The sequence below is a fragment of the Hydra vulgaris genome, chromosome 03 (assembly GCF_038396675.1).
Source record: "Hydra vulgaris chromosome 03, alternate assembly HydraT2T_AEP".
Classification (NCBI taxonomy): Eukaryota; Metazoa; Cnidaria; class Hydrozoa; order Anthoathecata; family Hydridae; genus Hydra; species Hydra vulgaris.
The window spans coordinates 23,949,834-23,969,719 of NC_088922.1; the positions used below are offsets into that span (position 1 = coordinate 23,949,834).

The 19,886-nt window shown below is 29.3% G+C and overlaps 1 non-coding gene across 1 annotated transcript; it reads left to right on the forward strand.

Annotated features, from left to right (window-relative positions):
• Positions 1-5,122: 5,122 nt before the first annotated feature.
• On the forward strand, positions 5,123-5,195 carry trnav-aac (transfer RNA valine (anticodon AAC)). Its single transcript has one exon. It is a non-coding gene; the product is annotated as a tRNA-Val (tRNA).
• Positions 5,196-19,886: the final 14,691 nt, after the last annotated feature.

Sequence of the window (19,886 nt, forward strand, 5' to 3'; positions counted from 1 at the left end):
CTTCTTGGTTCTTTTATATCCACTTCTTCACAACACTCCTTCGCGTGATCTCTTAACTCTTTACAACCACTTCTTCACAACACTCCTTCGCGTGATCTCTTAACTCTTTACAACCACTTCTTCACAACATTCCTTCGCGTGATCTCTTAACTCTTTACAACCACTTCTTCACAACACTCCTTCGCGTGATCTCTTAACTCTTTACAACCACTTCTTCACGTGGTACAATCTTTGTTGACTCTTTTACAACCACTTTTTTACGTGATATAATCTTTCATGCTCTCGTACAGCTAACCTTACCACTTTCTCACACAACCTAACTGAACAACAGCCTATTGAAAATCAATTTTTAATTCTAAAAAAAAAGAAGCTATGCCCTAATAATGCATCAAGTAAATGTTAGTACATATTTCTTCACTAGAATAAAAATTATACCATTATTTTGGCACGTCTTCATAATGATTTTCTTATAACATTCTTAATTATCAAAAATTCTTTAAGGATTTTTCTTATTTTTTGCAATGTTATTACCTCATTCCACATGACTGCCGATGCGATTGTTTTCGTTTGTCGTCATATTATAAAATTGTCTATAACTTAGGTAACGGTACCAGCGATTGACCAAGTGCCAGTAATTGACCATTTAGAAAAAAAGTTGTGAAAATAAGCCCTACTATAGTATAACGTCTTGAAAAACAGCGGGAAAATACTCTCTTACCATTGGTTGTACATACGTAAACACGGCAAACATTTGACAGCTTTGAACAAAGATGGCTTACATTCAATGTTAATGTGCTATGCTCTTTTCTATTTTTTTGAGTTTTCTTCTGCAATTTGCAAAGGAGAAGCCGAAAATAAAGTTTATTTTAAAAGGCAAGTACCATTTATTTTCAGATAACATAATTTTATTTTGAAATAGGTATGTTTAATATTAATTAAAAGTTATTTATTATCTGTTTACTGCCATCTGTAGTCAGTTATTAGGGTGGTCGATATTGGATTAGAAAATTTAAATAGTTTAGTAATTGACCAGGGGACCAGTCAGTTGCTATAATATTCCTTCGTTTATCTTTACTCATCATAACAATCATGTTTTATGATTTTTTAGCAAACTACATTTGTTTTTATATTCCTAACATACTAAGTAAGGTTTATCTAATAGATGACCAGGTGGTCAGATACAAGAACAATGATGTGTCAACTTCTGAATCCGTTTTTTTTTGAATTGTTTTAGATTCATTATGTCTTCCATAAAAGATCAATTTCGAAAATACTCAGAGAAAACGATAAAAAAAGCCATCCAAGATGTAAGAAATAATAATACACCTGTCCGGGCAGCAGCTAAAAAACATAGTGTACCAAGAATTATTCTAAAATATAAATTGGAAGGCAAGTTGCCAATTGAAAGAAAAATGGGACCTCGAACCGTCCTATGCTATGAAGAGGAAATGGCCAAAGCAGGGTTCCGTGTAACTGTAAAACATTGTGTACAACGGTTGGTTAACTGACCTAAGTAAAGACAATCCTTTTACTTACAATCGACCTGGCAGGCCATGGTCCATGGATTTTTAAGAAGAAATGATAGTATATCTAAACGTATAAGCCAACGCTTAACAGTTTCCCGTGCATCAGTGACACAGGAAAATATTTTACGGTGGTTCACAAAAGTTAAGGAATACTTAAAAATATATATATTTTTTACAAGTCCTGATTGAATTCTCACGGGTTTTTAATTGCGATGAGACCACCTTTTTTCTTAACCCAAAAGGAACTAAAGTCCTTGCAAGAAAGGGAGTTAAGACAATATATCAAGAAGTTAATTAAGATGACAGAGAGTGTCTCACAGTGCTGATTACTATTAATGTCCACGACAGTGTTGTAACATCATTAGTAATCTACAAATATGAGCGGTTGCCTATGGAAATAACGCTAAACTTTCCTTCACGTTGGGCACTAGGAAAAAATGATTCCGGTTGGACACATTTGGTACTATTTTATGAACTCTTAGCAAACTTTTTTCACCCTTGGCTTAAAGTAAATAATATAACACTTCCTAGTATTTCATTTGTTGATGGACATATTTCCCAATTAAGTATGCAAACAAGTCAGTTCTGCGATCAAAGTAGCATTATTTTGGTGGTTTTATATCCTGCTATGCACAATTTACAGCCTACGGATGTTGCAGTGTTTCAAATATTAAAAGAGAATTGGAATTAACATGTTCATGAGCGGCGCAGCAATCATTTAGATGACCCCATCTTGAAGAAAAAAGATTTTGCTAAACAGCTAAAATAAAAAGTGGACAAGCATGTTACTCATTCTGTGTTGGCCAACGGTTTCCGCAAGTCTGGACTATCCCTGGGATCCAACCGTGCCTAGAGTTCCAGAAAATACAAATAACATTACTGTGTATAATGCTGTGTCAAATGACGACATACATTCACGTTTAAAATATGTTAAGCAGGGATTGCAATTCTTGAATGAGAGTATAGGAAAAGAAATATTGGAATAATTTGAGCAACCTACAATTAATTGGGAAAGGGATCCTTCTGACAAATCACTTTTCCTGTTTCGGAAGTAAACTTAGAAGAGTTAGAACTTAAAACTCAGGGTTCAATCCTAGGTCCATTATTGTTTTTAATATATATTAACGATATGCATAAAGCTTCCCAAAAAATATCTACTATTATGTATGCTGACGATACAAATTTATTTTTTAATCATCCTGATGCAAAGACTTTGTTTGAAACTATGAATATTGAGCTCGAAAATTTCAACCTCTGGTTCATAGCAAATAAATTATCCCTAAATTGTAAAAAAACTAGCTTTACTCTATTTCATAAAAAAAAAAATCAATTAATCTTCCGTTAAAGCTGCCTAAACTGTTTATTAATAAAAATCAAATTAAACGTGACAAATGCACACAATTTTTGGGACTACTTTTTGATGAAAATTTGTCATGGAGAAACCATATTGGTCTTCTTGAAACAAAGGTGTCCTCTGTAATAGGTGTTTTGTATAAGTCAAGACCTTTTCTCGATAGTAATTCACGTAATATGCTTTACTTTAGTCTTGTACATAGTCAGCTTTTGTACGCAAATATTGTATGGGCCAGCACCCATAAAACCAAATTGCTAAAATTGCAAAGTCTGCCAAACCATGCATGCAAAGCAATTAATTATTTAAATAGGTTAGTAAACCCGGCCCCAGTGATAAAAAGCATGATGGTTCTAGATATTGAGAAACTTAACACATTACAGATATTAATTTTTATGTATAAATATAAAAGCAATCTTCTACCAAGCGTTTTTTCAGATAACTTTCTTATATCATTTTCTGAAAAATATAATCTGCGTTCAAATACCAGGAACGACTATCGACTAGGAAAAATTAAATCACAGTAGTCAAGTTTTCTAATTACAAACCGAGGTCCATCCATATGGAATCGTTTCCAAAATAAAAATATTAAAGACCTAAAAAGCATTTCATCGTTTAAACAACAAACTAAAATGCATCTCCTTAATTCCTGACATATATATTATAGTTTACAGTATTTGTTTTCAGATTTTTTTGTATTTTTTCTTTTTATTTATTTTTTACTTTTTTTCTTCTTATGTGTTTTAATTTTATTAAATTTTTTATTTTTCTTTAAAAATTAAAGTGTTTTTTTATTTTTATTTCAATAGTGACTAAAGGGGCTCTATGAAAAGGTTGTGATGATAAACGCATCATCCTTACCTTCTTTGAGTCCCTGACTGATTATAACAGTATATATATATATATATATATATATATATATATATATATATATATATATATATATATATATATATATATATATATATATATATATATATATATATATATATATATATATATATATTATAAATTAAAAAGATTAAAAACGCTTTTTATAAAGGTTTTTTATGTTTACGATGTTATTTATTTTATATGAAAAATTGTAATATTGTTTAATCAGCGAAATAAAAGTTAAATAAAAAAAAAGTATATATATATAGTTAAAGGCAATAAAGATATTGCAATCACTGGACCATCACATGTAATGTTCCCATAGTTGAAAGCAATGAAGATACCACAATCGCAGGACCATTAAATATACTGTCTCCCGACTGAAACAAGAAAGACCAGCTGAAAGGGAAAGAAAGAAAGAAGAGAAAATGAAAGAGAATGAGAGGGGAAAAAAGAAAAAAAGTAAACAAAAATTAAAGAAGAGGAAACAGTATGATGAGATTTAGACTCATTTATTTCTATTCCTGAGCTAAGCGATTCTGAATGGTTCAGAATGGAATTTTCTCTTATCGTTGGTTATATACAAAGGAAAATCCGCCCTCCAAACTTGTGTTCTCGACGTGGATCATACCTTATACCGAAATGAACACTTTATTGTCATTTCGTATGTAATAAAATTTTGTATTTATTGACATAAAAAAATATATAGAGAGAAATTTAATTTTTGTCTTTTTTGTGTATCCAACGTGGGTCATACTTTATACCAGAAATGAACGCTAACTCAACAATTCATTTTTAAAATAATATTGTATTTGTATTGCATCGTATAAAAAAATTACAATATTTTTTCTTTGCGATGTTATATTATCTGAATTAAAGTAAAAAAATTATCACGGCTTATATTTTTCTCTCGTATGGTCAACTACTAAAGCAAAGGATGGTCAAATACTGAGTTTTTTTTTTTTAGATGGTCAATTACTAACGCAAAATCATGCTTTAAAAAAACAGCTAATAAAAACATGAAAAAATTGTACTTCGTAAAAAACTAGTTAAGTCTTAAGTTAAGAGTATGCTAGAAGGTAGTCTAGTCAGTTATTAGGACAACTATTAAGACTATTTAATTGGCAAACAATCTAAAAAATATTACAGCCATACGGAATTTTTTCTCTTAAATGGTTTTTCAAAAAAAGATTTTAACTTATAAAATAAACTTATAAGTTAAAATCTTTTTTTGAAAATTTCCAAAATTTTAAGTATTTCCGGAAAATTACCCGAGTTGAAAATTTTCGGGAAATTTTCATCAGCGAATTTGTAAAATCTTAAAAAACTTATAAATAAACTTTATATTTTAAAAATGTCGCGCACTTAATATAGTTCCATAGTGTAGTGGTTATCACGTTCGCCTAACACGCGAAAGGTCCCCGGTTCAAGCCCGGGTGGAACTAGTTTTGAATATTTCTCTCTTGTGGCTTTGCTAAATAATTTTTTGGCATTTTTTGTTAATATTATAGCATAATAAAAACTTTTATAAAATTAAATAAATTGACTGATAAATTCATTCCATTTATTTGATTTTATAAAAGTGAAAGCCTAAACAAACAAAAAAATTAAAAAAGTTTAAAATTTGATAGATCATAGTGATGTTATCGCCAAAAGTTAGTGTATTTTCGGTCACTATTGCATGAAATAGTACGAAATATAAAAGAAATAGCGAGATAAATAGAAAAATAAGAAAAAGAAATAAAACAGATAATGAGATAAATAAAGTAATATTATTTATATTAGCCTGACTTGAATTCAAGTCCGGTCAATATAAATGTAACTTTTCTCCTTTCCCAAAAAGCAGTTAGAAGCCGAAAATGGAACAGATACTTGATATAGGCCAAAAAAGAGTTTTTATTTTACTTTTTTGTTTCTTTTCCCTCCAACTTGAGACAGTTGCGACCGAAAACAACTACGCCTTAAACCTCTAAACGACAGTCACGGATCCGATCTCATGCTGTACACGCTTCCCAACAGCTTTGTAATCAACCGAAGAGCAGTTAAAATCCAATACTAGAACAAATACTACATGTAGTATCGACCTAATGGCTTCAAGCAGGGCCGTGTAGAAGATTTGAGGGCCTCGAGCATCAGTCAATTTGGTGACCCACCCCCTCAATCAGTTTATGATATTCCCAGACAAAAAAAGAGTATAACAAAGATTTCTTAGCAGTTAAGCGAACAGTGAGTCTACTAATCACAAAATTAAGATGTGATAAAAATGTGATAAAATGTGATAAAAAATGTGATAAAATGTGATAAAATGTGATAAAATGTGATAAAATGTGATAAAATGTGATAAAATGTGAAAAAATGTGAAAAAATGTGAAAATGTGATAAAATGTGATAAAATGTGAAAAAATGTGATAAAATGTGATAAAAATGTGATAAAAAAACTTTTTTTTAAATGTTACCTCTTCCCCTGATTCTGTTTGTGTTTATTCCATGATATGTCCATCACCTTCATTTTGCTTCTCAGCAAAACCTTTGTGCTTCACTTTTCTGTGGATTGGAAATTCAGAACTGATTTTTGCAGTATCTGCAGCTATTTTGGCTTCTTCCAAAGTTGTAGGCTGTTCCTCCCGAACAGATTTGATTTGACTGATCAATGCTTTAATCTTTTTAACCTCAATATCGATAGTTTTACCTCAGTATCAATAGTTGCCTCGCAGTCAATCAATGTGAGGATTTTCATCCAAATTCAGACATGAGAGCACATTTAAAGGAGCTTGTATGATTCAGGGCACCTCTAATCTCAGTTTTTATTTTAGGCGAGAACTTCTTTCAAAGATTCAACGATTTTGCTGATTAGAGAAGGAGCGAATACTGTTAAGTCTCTCAGCTCATCATATTCCAGATTGCCCATGCAAAGACACACCATGGAGTCTCTTTTGTAATATCTCCCAGAGTTGTGGACTAGCAGAGAAACTTTTATACATTGTTTGAACAGTTCCAAAGAAAGTCTAAGTATTTGTACGTCTTGAGGCAGCATTCTGTCCACACAAATTCAATGAATAAAAATCATAGAGTGAGAATATAGAAAATAGGTTCTTTTTTTGCATGATTGCTTGAAACCTCTTGTACTTTCCTCAAATGTTGAATCCATTGTCATTGCCTTGACCAAGAAAGTTTTCAAGACAAATTTTTAAAATTTTCAAAGTTTTCAGAATTAAAATTGCAATATCTGATACTGTCTTCTTGACTCAATCTGCAAATATTAGAACTGCTTTTCAATTAAAAATATTCAAGGTTCTTCTTGATGTACATACCGAATAACGTAGTTTGTTCAGTATGACTCACATCAGGAGTGGCATCAACTATAATTGAAAAATGCTTCTTAGAGTTGCTTTCTTCTATAATTCACCTGCGAACCTCAGCTGCACAAAGACCAATGAGTTCATTTTAAGAACAATTTGACAGGTAATTTGCCTGAAGTCATTGTCCCTTTTCCTATGATTAACTTTTATCATATGTTTCTTGAGAATTAGGTCATATTACAAAATCAGTGCGAGCAATCTTAAGACATTTCTATTATGAGAATCTTCAATTAGGTCAGATTTTCCACGAAAAGCCAATCCACTTCATCAAGAAACAGAACCACATCAAAGACTTGTTACAGAATTTTTCTTCAGATGGCTGCTTCATTGAGGATTTGAAAATTTACAAAGTCTTCAATTGACTGATCAATTTTCATCAAAAGTTCCAATTTATGCCATTGAATGTAGTATTGTTTACGAACTTTTGAGTGTTTATGCTCAGGAATTCGACTGATAAGATTCTTCCACATCTTTCCATATCCTCATCTAGTTTGAATATATGCGAGAGACGAATTGCTTTTAAAAAATAATAAAATTATGGCTTTTGACAAAAGCCATAATTTTATTATTTTTTAAAAGCAATTCGTCTCTCGCATATATTCAAACTAGATTCCATAATTCCTCTACTTAAAAATTTATGTTACTTGACGGAATTTCATCTGCCATTTTAAGAAAAAATGTGTTTAGTCTTATGTATATTTTTTTCATTATAAATTATTTTTCCATCAATTAGAAGGTTTTGAGGTAAGTTATTTTTTGCATATTTATTTTAACCAATTATTTGTTTCCATACTCAACGTTTTTTGTTTGACATCATTAGTTTTTTCAACAAAACTTTTGTGTAGTATTGTTTTTTGAAGTACTTCAAGAGACACGTGGTGTTGGTGTATTTTTGGATGTTTTCAGATACATAAACATACATACATACATACATACATACATACATACATACATACATACATACATACATACATACATACATACATACATACATACATACATACATACATACATACATACATACATACATACATACATACATACATACATACATACATACATACATACATACATACATATATACAAATACATGCATACACATACATACATACATACATACATACATACAGTAGTAAAGAAATTTATGACTTCCTGTCAGAGGCAATTTTTGGTGGGGGAGGTGTAGATTTACAAGTTTATAGACGTTTTTTGTTAGGTGTTAAATATAGTTAGGTGTTTGACACAATTCAGTCGGGTGAATTTTAGTTTTGGGTACTTTTTTTTTTTTGGGAACCAGTCGATACTTTTCATGCTCCTTCCCTCCTCTCCCCCCCCCCCCCCCTCCTTCCTCCTCAATTTTATTTGTAAAACTTGTAAATTTGTAAAACCCCCTCTGCTTCCTGTAATTAATTTTTTGGTATAAATTGACGTTTTATATATATATATATATATATATATATATATATATATATATATATATATATATATATATTTTGTTCTTTATTACAATATTTATAATACAGATACAAATAATATAAAAAAAAGAAAAGTTAAGTCAAGATATTGTTAAGAAATAAAGAATAAAAATAAATATAAAGAACGCGGATCCTCAAAGTATCCGCGTTTCCCTGTAACAAGACTATCGGGTCTTGTTACAGGAAACCGCTATTGAAAAAATTAGAACGTTTTTTTTGTTTTTTTTAATGGTTATTTCCTTTTGTTATGGTATTTACGGCTTGCATCAATCAAATTACTGTGTCTTCTGAACAGCTGACACACGTGAACAGTAACGTCCATAATTTTCTAGATAAATCTCTTGCGCACACTGAATCTAAGTTGTCAAAAATAATTATTGAATCTTAATCGCTAATATTATTCACCATTTGCAGATTGTTCAAAAGGTTGTGCAAATGGATCTAGATAGCCATACAATGGTTATTGCTGTGTGTTAAGCCAATTTACCAACTTTCCGTTTACGCTTCTGACAACAAAAAACACCAAGCCAGTGTCAAATATATAAATTACTGTTTATGCTTCTGAAGACAAAAACGCCTAAAAAACCTGTTCAATGTTGGTGAAAGGATAATCAAAAGAACTCTAAAAACACTTGGAAAAGTCAGGGTGGCCTGACCTTCGTGTTAACTTTTAACAGAAAGACTAAAAACGTTACCATTGGAACAATCAAAGAAGCTTTTTACCATTGGAACAATCAAAAAAGTTTTTCATCTGAGAAAACTTTGTCAACAGTTAAAGTTTTCTCAGATAAAAAACTTTTTAGTGTTGACTGTGGGATAAATAGGCAAAATGACAGATTCATTGTGCAGAAGGTTGACAAATCACCACCTGTGTGTCACACCAAGAACCCTCAGTCCATCATGATGCTAGAAATTATCGCTTCTAATGGAGAGAAATGTCCACCAACCTACATCAAAGAGAAAGAAAAAGTTACCTTTGATGTGTATATTAGCTTACTAAAACACTATGTGGTGCCATGGCTGAAGAAGACATTCCCAGAAAACAATTACATTTTTCAACAGGACAACGCATCTTGTCATGGGTCTAGAGAAACTCAACAATATCTTCAGGAAAATATGCGTATTTTCTGGCCCAAACACTTTTGGCCACCATCCAGCCCTGACCTGAATCCCCTTGACTATAATGTGTGGAGTGTCGTTGAGAGTAAGGGTTGCAAAAAGGCCCACTCAAGTGCCAAGTCACTGAAGTCATCAATTACCCGTGCTTGGAACTCAATTTCAAGGGACAATACAATAAGCACCTGCCAGTCCTTCCATCCTAGGCTTGAGGCAGTGATCAAACAAAAGGAGACTTAATTGAATGTTAAGGTGGAAAAAGTATTTATCTTCAACCTTCTTCTATTAAAATTCAATGAATATAACTTTTTAATGCTTTAAAAATTTATTTTGAAAAATGTTCTAAAAAGTTCACGAATCGCTGCCGCACCCTTTATATATATATATATATATATATATATATATATATATATATATATATATATATATATATATATATATATATATATATATATATATATATTAAATACTTAAATGAAAAAAATACGACTTTTTTATGGGGCTTTAAGTTTCATGCCATTCGGCAATCATTCAGTCATATATTTAAAACCACAATTTTAACTTTTGCATAAATGAGGAGTATTTTATTTTCAATGTACAATAAAGAACCTTTTTAAATAAAAAAAGTGAATTGGTTTTGGCATGTAGGCACAGAAAAAAAATTTTGATATCGAATTTTGACACCGGTTAAATAAATTCCCGTTTGGTGTGAAAACTGACGTTTGATCTCGTTGCAACGCAATTTTGTATTTTTTGTAACGGTCTTTATTTTAATGATTTTAAATACATGGCTGAATGATTGCCGAATGACATGAAACTTTAAGTCCCATAAAAAATTCGTATTTTTTTTCGTTTAAATATTTAATATATTTTAATCTATTTTATAAATATCGTTTACTCTTAAAGCGACAAATAGCTGTATCAAATCCAACAGAATACAACACAACTCTCTCTCTCTTTCTCTCTCTCTCTTTCTCTCTCTCTCTCTCTCTCTCTCTCTCTCTCTCTCTCTCTCTCTATCTCTCTCTCTCTCTCTCTCTCTCTCACTCACTCTCTCTCTCTCTCTCTCTCTCTCTATATATATATATATATATATATATATATATATATATATATATATATATATTAATTATAAAATCTTGTAAAAAAAGGTGACCCATCTGCTCACAATATAATGTGACTCTATATGGTATTTAAATTTGGTTCAATATTCAATCATGCTTTTAATTTATTTTAATAATTTTTAAGGTTACTCAAATAAGAGGAGTGGAAGGAGCGACTCCACGGAAAACAGTTAATAATGTTTTGAATTCTATCATTGTATACAAGCATTATTTAGCGAGGATGGAAGAAATTTTTTATTTTAATTTAGTTTTTTTATGTATGACTTTCCAAAACTAATGATAAGTATTTACTATTAATTTTTATTGTGGATGTCTTTTAGTTTGTTGACTTTTTGGCAATTAAATTCAAAAGCAAAGTTTCTTTACTTTGCTTTTGAATTTAATTGTTTATTTTTGATTTTCTAAAACATGCTCTATGATTGACAGATAATTTTGTGATAAATTTTATTTCTTTAGATACTATTTTTGGTGACAAAATTGGTCCTAATGCAAGCAACGCCGAGTGTGCCATTGGAGACATTAAAACTAGCCAAAAATAATGTTTTTGCTAAGTTTTATTTATATATTAATATCGTCAAAAATATTATTATTTTTATTTTTTTGTCATGATTTGTTTCAATACTGTTATTTAATTATTTATGCAATAACCTTATTTTTATCCTAATGAGTTTTGCCACACGTCTTGAATCGTGTATATTAAATTTAGGCCTTTAGGGGAAAAAAAAGACTTCATTTCTTATATCAAGACTCCATTTTTTATAGTTGTTAGAAATGGAGTCGGTATGAGAATGAGCTGATTAAAATTAAACGTTGAATGAACAGACAAAATTTGAACGTCCGTCCGAATCTGTAACGTCTAAAGTCTATAATTATATACGTCTAAGGTCTTTAATTATAACGTCTAATAATATATATATATATATATTTTTTAAATTATAACGTTTAATAATAACGTCTAGAGTCTTTAATTATACACATTATATTCAATTATATTATGAAATGAATGTATGTGTGTGTATATACGTATATATGTATATATATGTGTGTATATGTGTATGGGTGTGTATATGTGTGTATGCGTGTGTATATGTATATATGTGTGTGTATGTGTGTGTATGTGTATATATATATATATACATATATATATATATATATATATATATATATATATATATATATATATATATACATATATATATATATATATATATATATATATATATATATATATATATATATATATATATATATATATATATATATATATATATATATATATATATATATATATATACAGTATGGTGCCAAACTGAACCAGAGTTTTTAAAAAAATACAAAACTATGGTTTATTTTGTTTTAGATATATTAGCGCTGTCGGGATTATTACAGTAGTAAAGTGCTAACTTTTACGACTTTTTACGCCTCGTCCTTTTACTCCAAAGCACAAGTATTTTTATCTAGTGACAAACACCTTTTGACTCCGTTTTGCACCATACTTGATGAAGGCAATACCTTTATTATTTTTCTCAAAATAACTTAATAATTTTGTGTGCAAATCAATTGACTATATTTATATCTAAAATAATTTTCTATTTTCATAAATTTTATTGTTTGAATTTATTGTTTTTGATAGTTTTTTTTAATATAATGGGAATTTCAAAGACAAAGAGTGATTTAATAAAAAAGATGATCAAAGAAGGAAATTACAACTCGTAAAATTGCTTCTAAATTAAATGTTAGTCAAAATACTGTGCAACGAATTAGAAAAAAATATGGACATATTCTAAAAAAAAATGTTGGCGGTCGACCAAAGAAGTTGAGTGCGGTAGACAGTAGAAGAGTAATCAGATATTTGACTACTGGAGAAGCAAATTCGACATCTCATGCAGCTAAACTTTTGCAACGTGATATAGGAAAAAATGTGAGCTGGTGGACAGTGCAGCGAGATCTCAAAAAAAACCATTACTTAGTAAAAAAAAATATCAAAGCAAGATTAAACTTTGTAAAAAAATATGAAAACTTTACCGAAGATGATTGGAAGAAAGTTATTTGGTCAGATGAAACTAAAATTTTTCGGTATACCACTGATGGCCGCCAATGGAGCTGGAAAAGAGAAGGTGAACCATTAACCCAAAAATATTTTACCCAGACAGTAAAACATAGGGGAGGCAATATTAAACTATGGGGGTGTATGACGGCTTATGGATTGGGACCAATTCGAAGAATAGTTGGAAACATGAATAAGGAAATCTATCTTGATATTTTACAGCACGAATTATTGGAAACTGTTGAAAATATACCTTACCCAATAAATGAGGTCATCTTTCAACAGGACAATGACCCAAATGAAAAATCACACTGCTAAAATGGTTAAGAATTGGTTAGCTTCGCAGGACTTTCAAGTGCTAGAATGGCCAGCACAAAGTCCTGATTTGAACCCAATAGAAAATTTGTGGTTACAATTAAAAAAAACGCTCGTTAATAACTATTCTGACTCTCCATCATTCCATTAATGTGTTATATGAACGAGTTCAAGAACAGTGGAAAAATATTTCGTTAAACCTTTGCGAAAATCTTGTAAAGAGCACAAATAGAAGATTAGCAGCAGTTAAAAAAGCGAAAGGATTATGGACAAAATATTAAAAATTGACAAAATTGACAAAAATTGACAGTTTTTTTCGCGTGGTGCCAAATTGATTCACCATGTTTTTCATTTATTATTTTGTAAGTAAATATTTTTCTTCAATAAATACTTAACAAAAATTGTTTTTTTAATAATAATTCCTATCAGCAATATTAATTCTTAAAATGCTAAATTCTTTATAAGAAAATAAAAATATTATGCATTCTGGTTCAGTTTTGCACCATACTATATATATATATATATATATATATATATATATATATATATATATATATATATATATATATATATATATATATATATATATATATATATATATATATATATATATATATATATATATATATATATATATATTAGGTATGTTACATGAAATTTTTAAATTCATCAAATTCTGGGTTGTTATATATCATTAAAAAGAGCTTCATTTTAAGACTAACTATATTATATATATAAAGACTAACTATATTATATATATAAAAGTGTTTTTTTAATGAAAATGTAAATTTTTATATACAAGATGTTTTGTAATTAGCTATCAGACCACAGTCAAATATAGAAGTTTTATCATTGCATTTGGGTAGATGTAAGGGTGATGGTTTCAAACACCCTATTGTCAAAAGTGACTCTTTTTTTTTATAAATATTTATCATTATAATTAAAAAGAAATCTAGTATCAAATCAAAAATTATATTTTATTACTTTACAACATCACTAGCAGCGCACCCTTTGTTTCAAGTGGTATAGATGGGAAAGGGAGCGTGTCATCACCCCCCCCCCCCCACCCTTCTCTTTTACAACCTAAAAAAAAAAAATTTTTTAATGCGATTCGAAAAAATATTTAAATGTAATTAAAATAATAAACTTTAATATAAAAACATCTTTTACCAAAATTCAAAAAACATCACATAATGCTTAGTTTTAGTTATAGATGGTTCCCCCTCTGACCTGAAAAAAAATTTTAAAAACAAAAAATGTTATATAATATTATTTTAATTATACATAATATATATATATATTGCTGTTGTATGATTTAGTATTAAAAATACTAAACTCTTGATTGTTGTAAAGTGCTCAATATTTAAGAAAATATATTTTTTCAAAAACAGAGCGTTTTATAATTAAATTTTAGAAAAAACAACTTTTAATGGAACTTAAAGTTTCATGCCTATATGCAATCATCAGCCATGAAGTACAAAATCAAAAATATAAAAAACCGTTTAAAAATTACAAACTACAGTAGAATGAGTTCTGACGTTATATTACAAGAAGACGTAATGGAAAACTAATCTCCGCTATCAAATAATGAAAGGAGAAATTTATTTTTGTGTCTACATTTAGAAACTAATTCACCTCTTTTGTTTAGCAGATTTTTCCCTCTGTAAAATAATATTTCGAATTTCTCATTTAAACAAAGCTTACAAATTTTTGACGCAGGATTGTATGATTTACAGCGTTTAATAATTTTCCATTTGATTAAAGTTGTAAAATTGTTTTCTTTTAACTCCCATACTTCCTTAGACAATTCAGTGTCGTTTTAGTATTTTTTTATGTTAAAAGATTTTTGATGGTTCGCATAACGTAGCTTAAATGAGGTTTCGCTTATCCCAATGTATACTTTATCGTTGTATTGAGGTTTATTTGAGCTTACGGTGGCTTGGTAAACGATATTGCTAGACAAGCAATTGTTGTTCAGCGGACAAAGAGATTTTTTAATGCAAATTCAGGCTTTTTCTGATAATTTTAGATCACCATATAAAATATTTTTGTTGTGTAAGTTGATAATAGATTTGATGTTAGGCATACAGGAGTAGCTTATTTTAATTGTGTTTCTGTTAAATATTTTGTGTAGTTGGTGGTTTTTAGGAAAATGCTTGTCAATTAGGGTTAAAAAACGTTGACCAATTTTGGTTGAAACATTTTTACTAAATGGAGGATTGTACCAGATTATGTTTCGTTTGCGGTTATTTTTTGGAACATTATTTATGCTTGGTTTATATGTCAATTTATAAATGTATCCCGATTGCTTTAATGCGTCATCATAAAGATGTGTCGATTTATTAAAAATAACTTCACTTGATGAGTTGGCGGACAATCTTAGCTCGATATTTTTTGGAAGATTATTTATCATGCTAGGTGGATGGTTAGAATCAGCATGCACATAACTTAGGTTATTTTCAGGCTTGCAGTATGGTTGAAAAGAATTTTGAGTAAGATTAAAAGTTAAATCAAGGTAGTTAACAATTTAAAGATTGCAATTGATAGAGATGTTGAGATTGTTACGTTTGTAAACTTGAACGACATGCTTTTTTATTTGCTCCATTTGATGGCCATTTTTGTTCTTAAAAACAGCTAACCCGTCATCTCGATATAAACTAAAATCATTTTTGTTGTAAAACTGCGAAAGTTGATCTAAAAGAAAAATCCCAACTAGTTCGCAAACTTCCGCGCCATCATAGGCTCCCATGGTAACATCAAACAATCCTGCTTTTTTCTTAATCCATGATATGCCATCGTTAAAAATGAAATATTTTCTTGCATGACGTATAATGGATTTGCTTTGCTCATCTATAATTATATGTTGCTCGGCAAAGGCAATTGCTTTATTTAGCATGTTTTCATCAATTGACGGATAAAAATCATTTATGTCAAATACTAAAAATTTACAAAGGTGTTTATCATCAATTTTTCGGAACCAATTTATCACATTCTGCGCATTTTGCCATTGGTTTAAACAGAGCCTGATTCTTAATTCCGAGTTGATATTGGATAAAATAAATTTGGACAATCTTCCTACCTCATTCTTTGCTGGATTTAAAAGACACACAGTAGGGTTGTTTATGAAGTTGGCTTTGTAATCTTTTACAGTTATAAAACAATCGGCAGTTCCATTTATCTCGATTTTATTAAAAATATCGTGATTTGTCAAAATTTGCTTACTTTCTTTATTTACTACGTTCTTTAGATTTGGGTCGGCCTTTTTATAAATGTTTAGCAAAAAATGTGATGTAAAAATAGTATAATTAATGTGTTATAAAATATTAGTATTTGTTAGTATACACGACTGTTTCACGCCATGTAAAAATGGGCATCGCGAGTTTAGCAAAAAAATAAAAAATTCCGCATAAAAAGTATGAAGAATTAACTAATTTCGAAATAAAAGTTTTTTTTTATTCTAAATGCTTTTATTTGCAAACAAAAAAAATGTAAAAGTTTTTTATTCCTTTTTAAATAATTATTTAAATTATACAGAACAATAATATATATTGTTAAAATATTATTAATATTAAGAATCAGGAATTAAGAATCAGGCTCTGTTTAAACCAATGGCAAAATGCGCAGAATGTGATAAATTGGTTCCGAAAAATTGATGATAAACACCTTTGTAAATTTTTAGTATTTGACATAAATGATTTTTATCCGTCAATTGATGAAAACATGCTAAATAAAGCAATTGCCTTTGCCGAGCAACATATAATTATAGATGAGCAAAGCAAATCCATTATACGTCATGCAAGAAAATATTTCATTTTTAACGATGGCATATCATGGATTAAGAAAAAAGCAGGATTGTTTGATGTTACCATGGGAGCCTATGATGGCGCGGAAGTTTGCGAACTAGTTGGGATTTTTCTTTTAGATCAACTTTCGCAGTTTTACAACAAAAATGATTTTAGTTTATATCGAGATGACGGGTTAGCTGTTTTTAAGAACAAAAATGGCCATCAAATGGAGCAAATAAAAAAGCATGTCGTTCAAGTTTACAAACGTAACAATCTCAACATCTCTATCAATTGCAATCTTTAAATTGTTAACTACCTTGATTTAACTTTTAATCTTACTCAAAATTCTTTTCAACCATACTGCAAGCCTGAAAATAACCTAAGTTATGTGCATGCTGATTCTAACCATCCACCTAGCATGATAAATAATCTTCCAAAAAATATCGAGCTAAGATTGTCCGCCAACTCATCAAGTGAAGTTATTTTTAATAAATCGACACATCTTTATGATGACGCATTAAAGCAATCGGGATACATTTATAAATTGACATATAAACCAAGCATAAATAATGTTCCAAAAAATAACCGCAAACGAAACATAATCTGGTACAATCCTCCATTTAGTAAAAATGTTTTTTTTTTTTTTTTTTTTTTTTTTTTCTTTCTCTGTTTTAATATAATATAAGATTTTACAACTTCGTAATATAAAATTTCAATAAATAAAATAAGTAAAACAGATAGGGGCTCAAAGTAGATGAGGATGACAGTACGTTATCACAATCTTTTCATAGAGCCCCTATAACAAGATTTCAAAAAAATATCGTAATATGTTACAATATGCGTAATAAAATTTCAATAAAATATCGTAATAAAACGCGTATTTCGCTAATAAAATTGATAAGCAACCAACAAAAGTAGAAATAAAACAAAAACAGATTTATGAGAAATTATTCAAAGTATCATTAACCAAAAACGTTTCTTATATTTTAAAAATTTCTTTTTTTGTTAAAAACTTGAAGGAACTTAACGAATTTACCGTACCTTTGAATCCTTTTTGAAAAGTATTCCATACTTTTGGACCTCGATATAGAATGCTGTACTCTGAATATTTGTTTATTATCCGAGGCAGTTTATATGTGTTGGACATATTCGCTCTAAGATTATAGCTATCATTTTTATTTATTTTAAACTTGTTATTAAAGCTTATAGGAGAGATATTGTGATTATAACGATACATGAAAATTAAATGCTGGTAGATATTTATTTCAAACACATTCATCATTTTCATATCTTTCATTAAGGGCTTAGCGTGTTCACGCCTATTTTTTGAGTAAATGATTCTGCAGGCATGTTTTTGAAGACTATAAATTTTTTTAATCTTTGCCGCTTGAGTACTTGCCCATGAAATGTTTGCATAGCTGATGAGGCTATGAATTAGCCCAAAGTAGATTAATTTAAGACTATTTTTATTGACGTAGGAGCAAACTCGATACATCAAACCTATTATTTTGGTGATTTTTGACTGGATATATATTATATGTGGAAGCCAGGATAATTTTTCATCAACAACGATTCCTAAGAATCTTATATTGGATTGCTTATTTACTAGTTTATCATTTAGAGATAGGTTAGGCAACTTGAGAGGAAGATTTTCTTCTTGTGTTTTTTTGTGAAATAGTATATACTTTGTTTTCTCAGCGTTAAGTGAGAGTTTGTTTGCCTTAAACCAGTTGTTTACTTTACACAATTCAATATTCATGTCTGCATATAATTTCTTGATATCATTGTTGGTGAGAAATAAGTTTGTGTCATCTGCAAACATGACCGAGTTCATTTTTAAAGATGCATTACAAAAGTCATTTATATATATATTAGAAAAAGAAGTGGACCAAGAATCGATCCTTGCGGGACTCCACATATGACATTTAATACTCCAGATTGGACATTATTTACATATTGTTTTCTGTTTGTAAGATAGCTTTTAATCCAATAATAAGTTTTATTTATTATTCCGTAATGCCTTAATTTATCTAATAGAATGCAATGGTCCACTGTATCGAATGCTTTTGATAAATCAAGAAACACTCCTAAAGTAAATTTATTATTTTCAAAACCATTAGTTATTTGATTTACTATTTCAATGATTGCATGTTCTGTAGAGAGATTTTTTTGAAAGCCAAACTGATTTGGGTAAAAAAAATTGTTTTTAATGAAGTAATCATAGATTCTATTATAAACTACACGTTCGAAGAGTTTTAAAAATACAGAAAGTATTGATATAGGCCTGTAGTTTGAAATGTCAGAATGATCATTACATTTGTATAATGGAATTACTTTTGCCAATTTAAGTACATCCGGAAATATCCCAGAATTTAATGAGAGCTTAAGTATATGAATCAGGGGTCTATTAAGACTGTGTTTGTTTGCAATAACTATATCACTAGATATCTCATCAAATCCTGGAGCCTTTTTTTTTTAAGGAGGCAAAGGCTGCCTCTAATTCTTCATAGCCTAATTCATAATCAAGCATGGTAACGTTATTCGTGGTTTTAAGATAGGTTTTAAATGATACAGATGTTAGTACAATTTTATTTACAAGATTAGGACCAATATTTGTAAAATATTTATTGAATTCTTCTGAAATTAGTTTTTGACAAAATATATCGTTATTTTCAATAACAATTCGTTTAGGAAGAGAAGGTGAATTTAGTTTTTCTCTTCCCATTATGAGATTAATGATGGACCATGTTTTTTTGCTATCAAATTTGCATTTGTTAATTTGATTACTGTAATATTTTTTTTTTGCATTTTTAATGAGATCTTGATAAAAAAAATTTATAATTTTTGTAATTTTTTTCATTATCATTGTTTCTATTTTTCAAAAATTTATTGTAAAGTTTTTTTTTTTTTTTTTG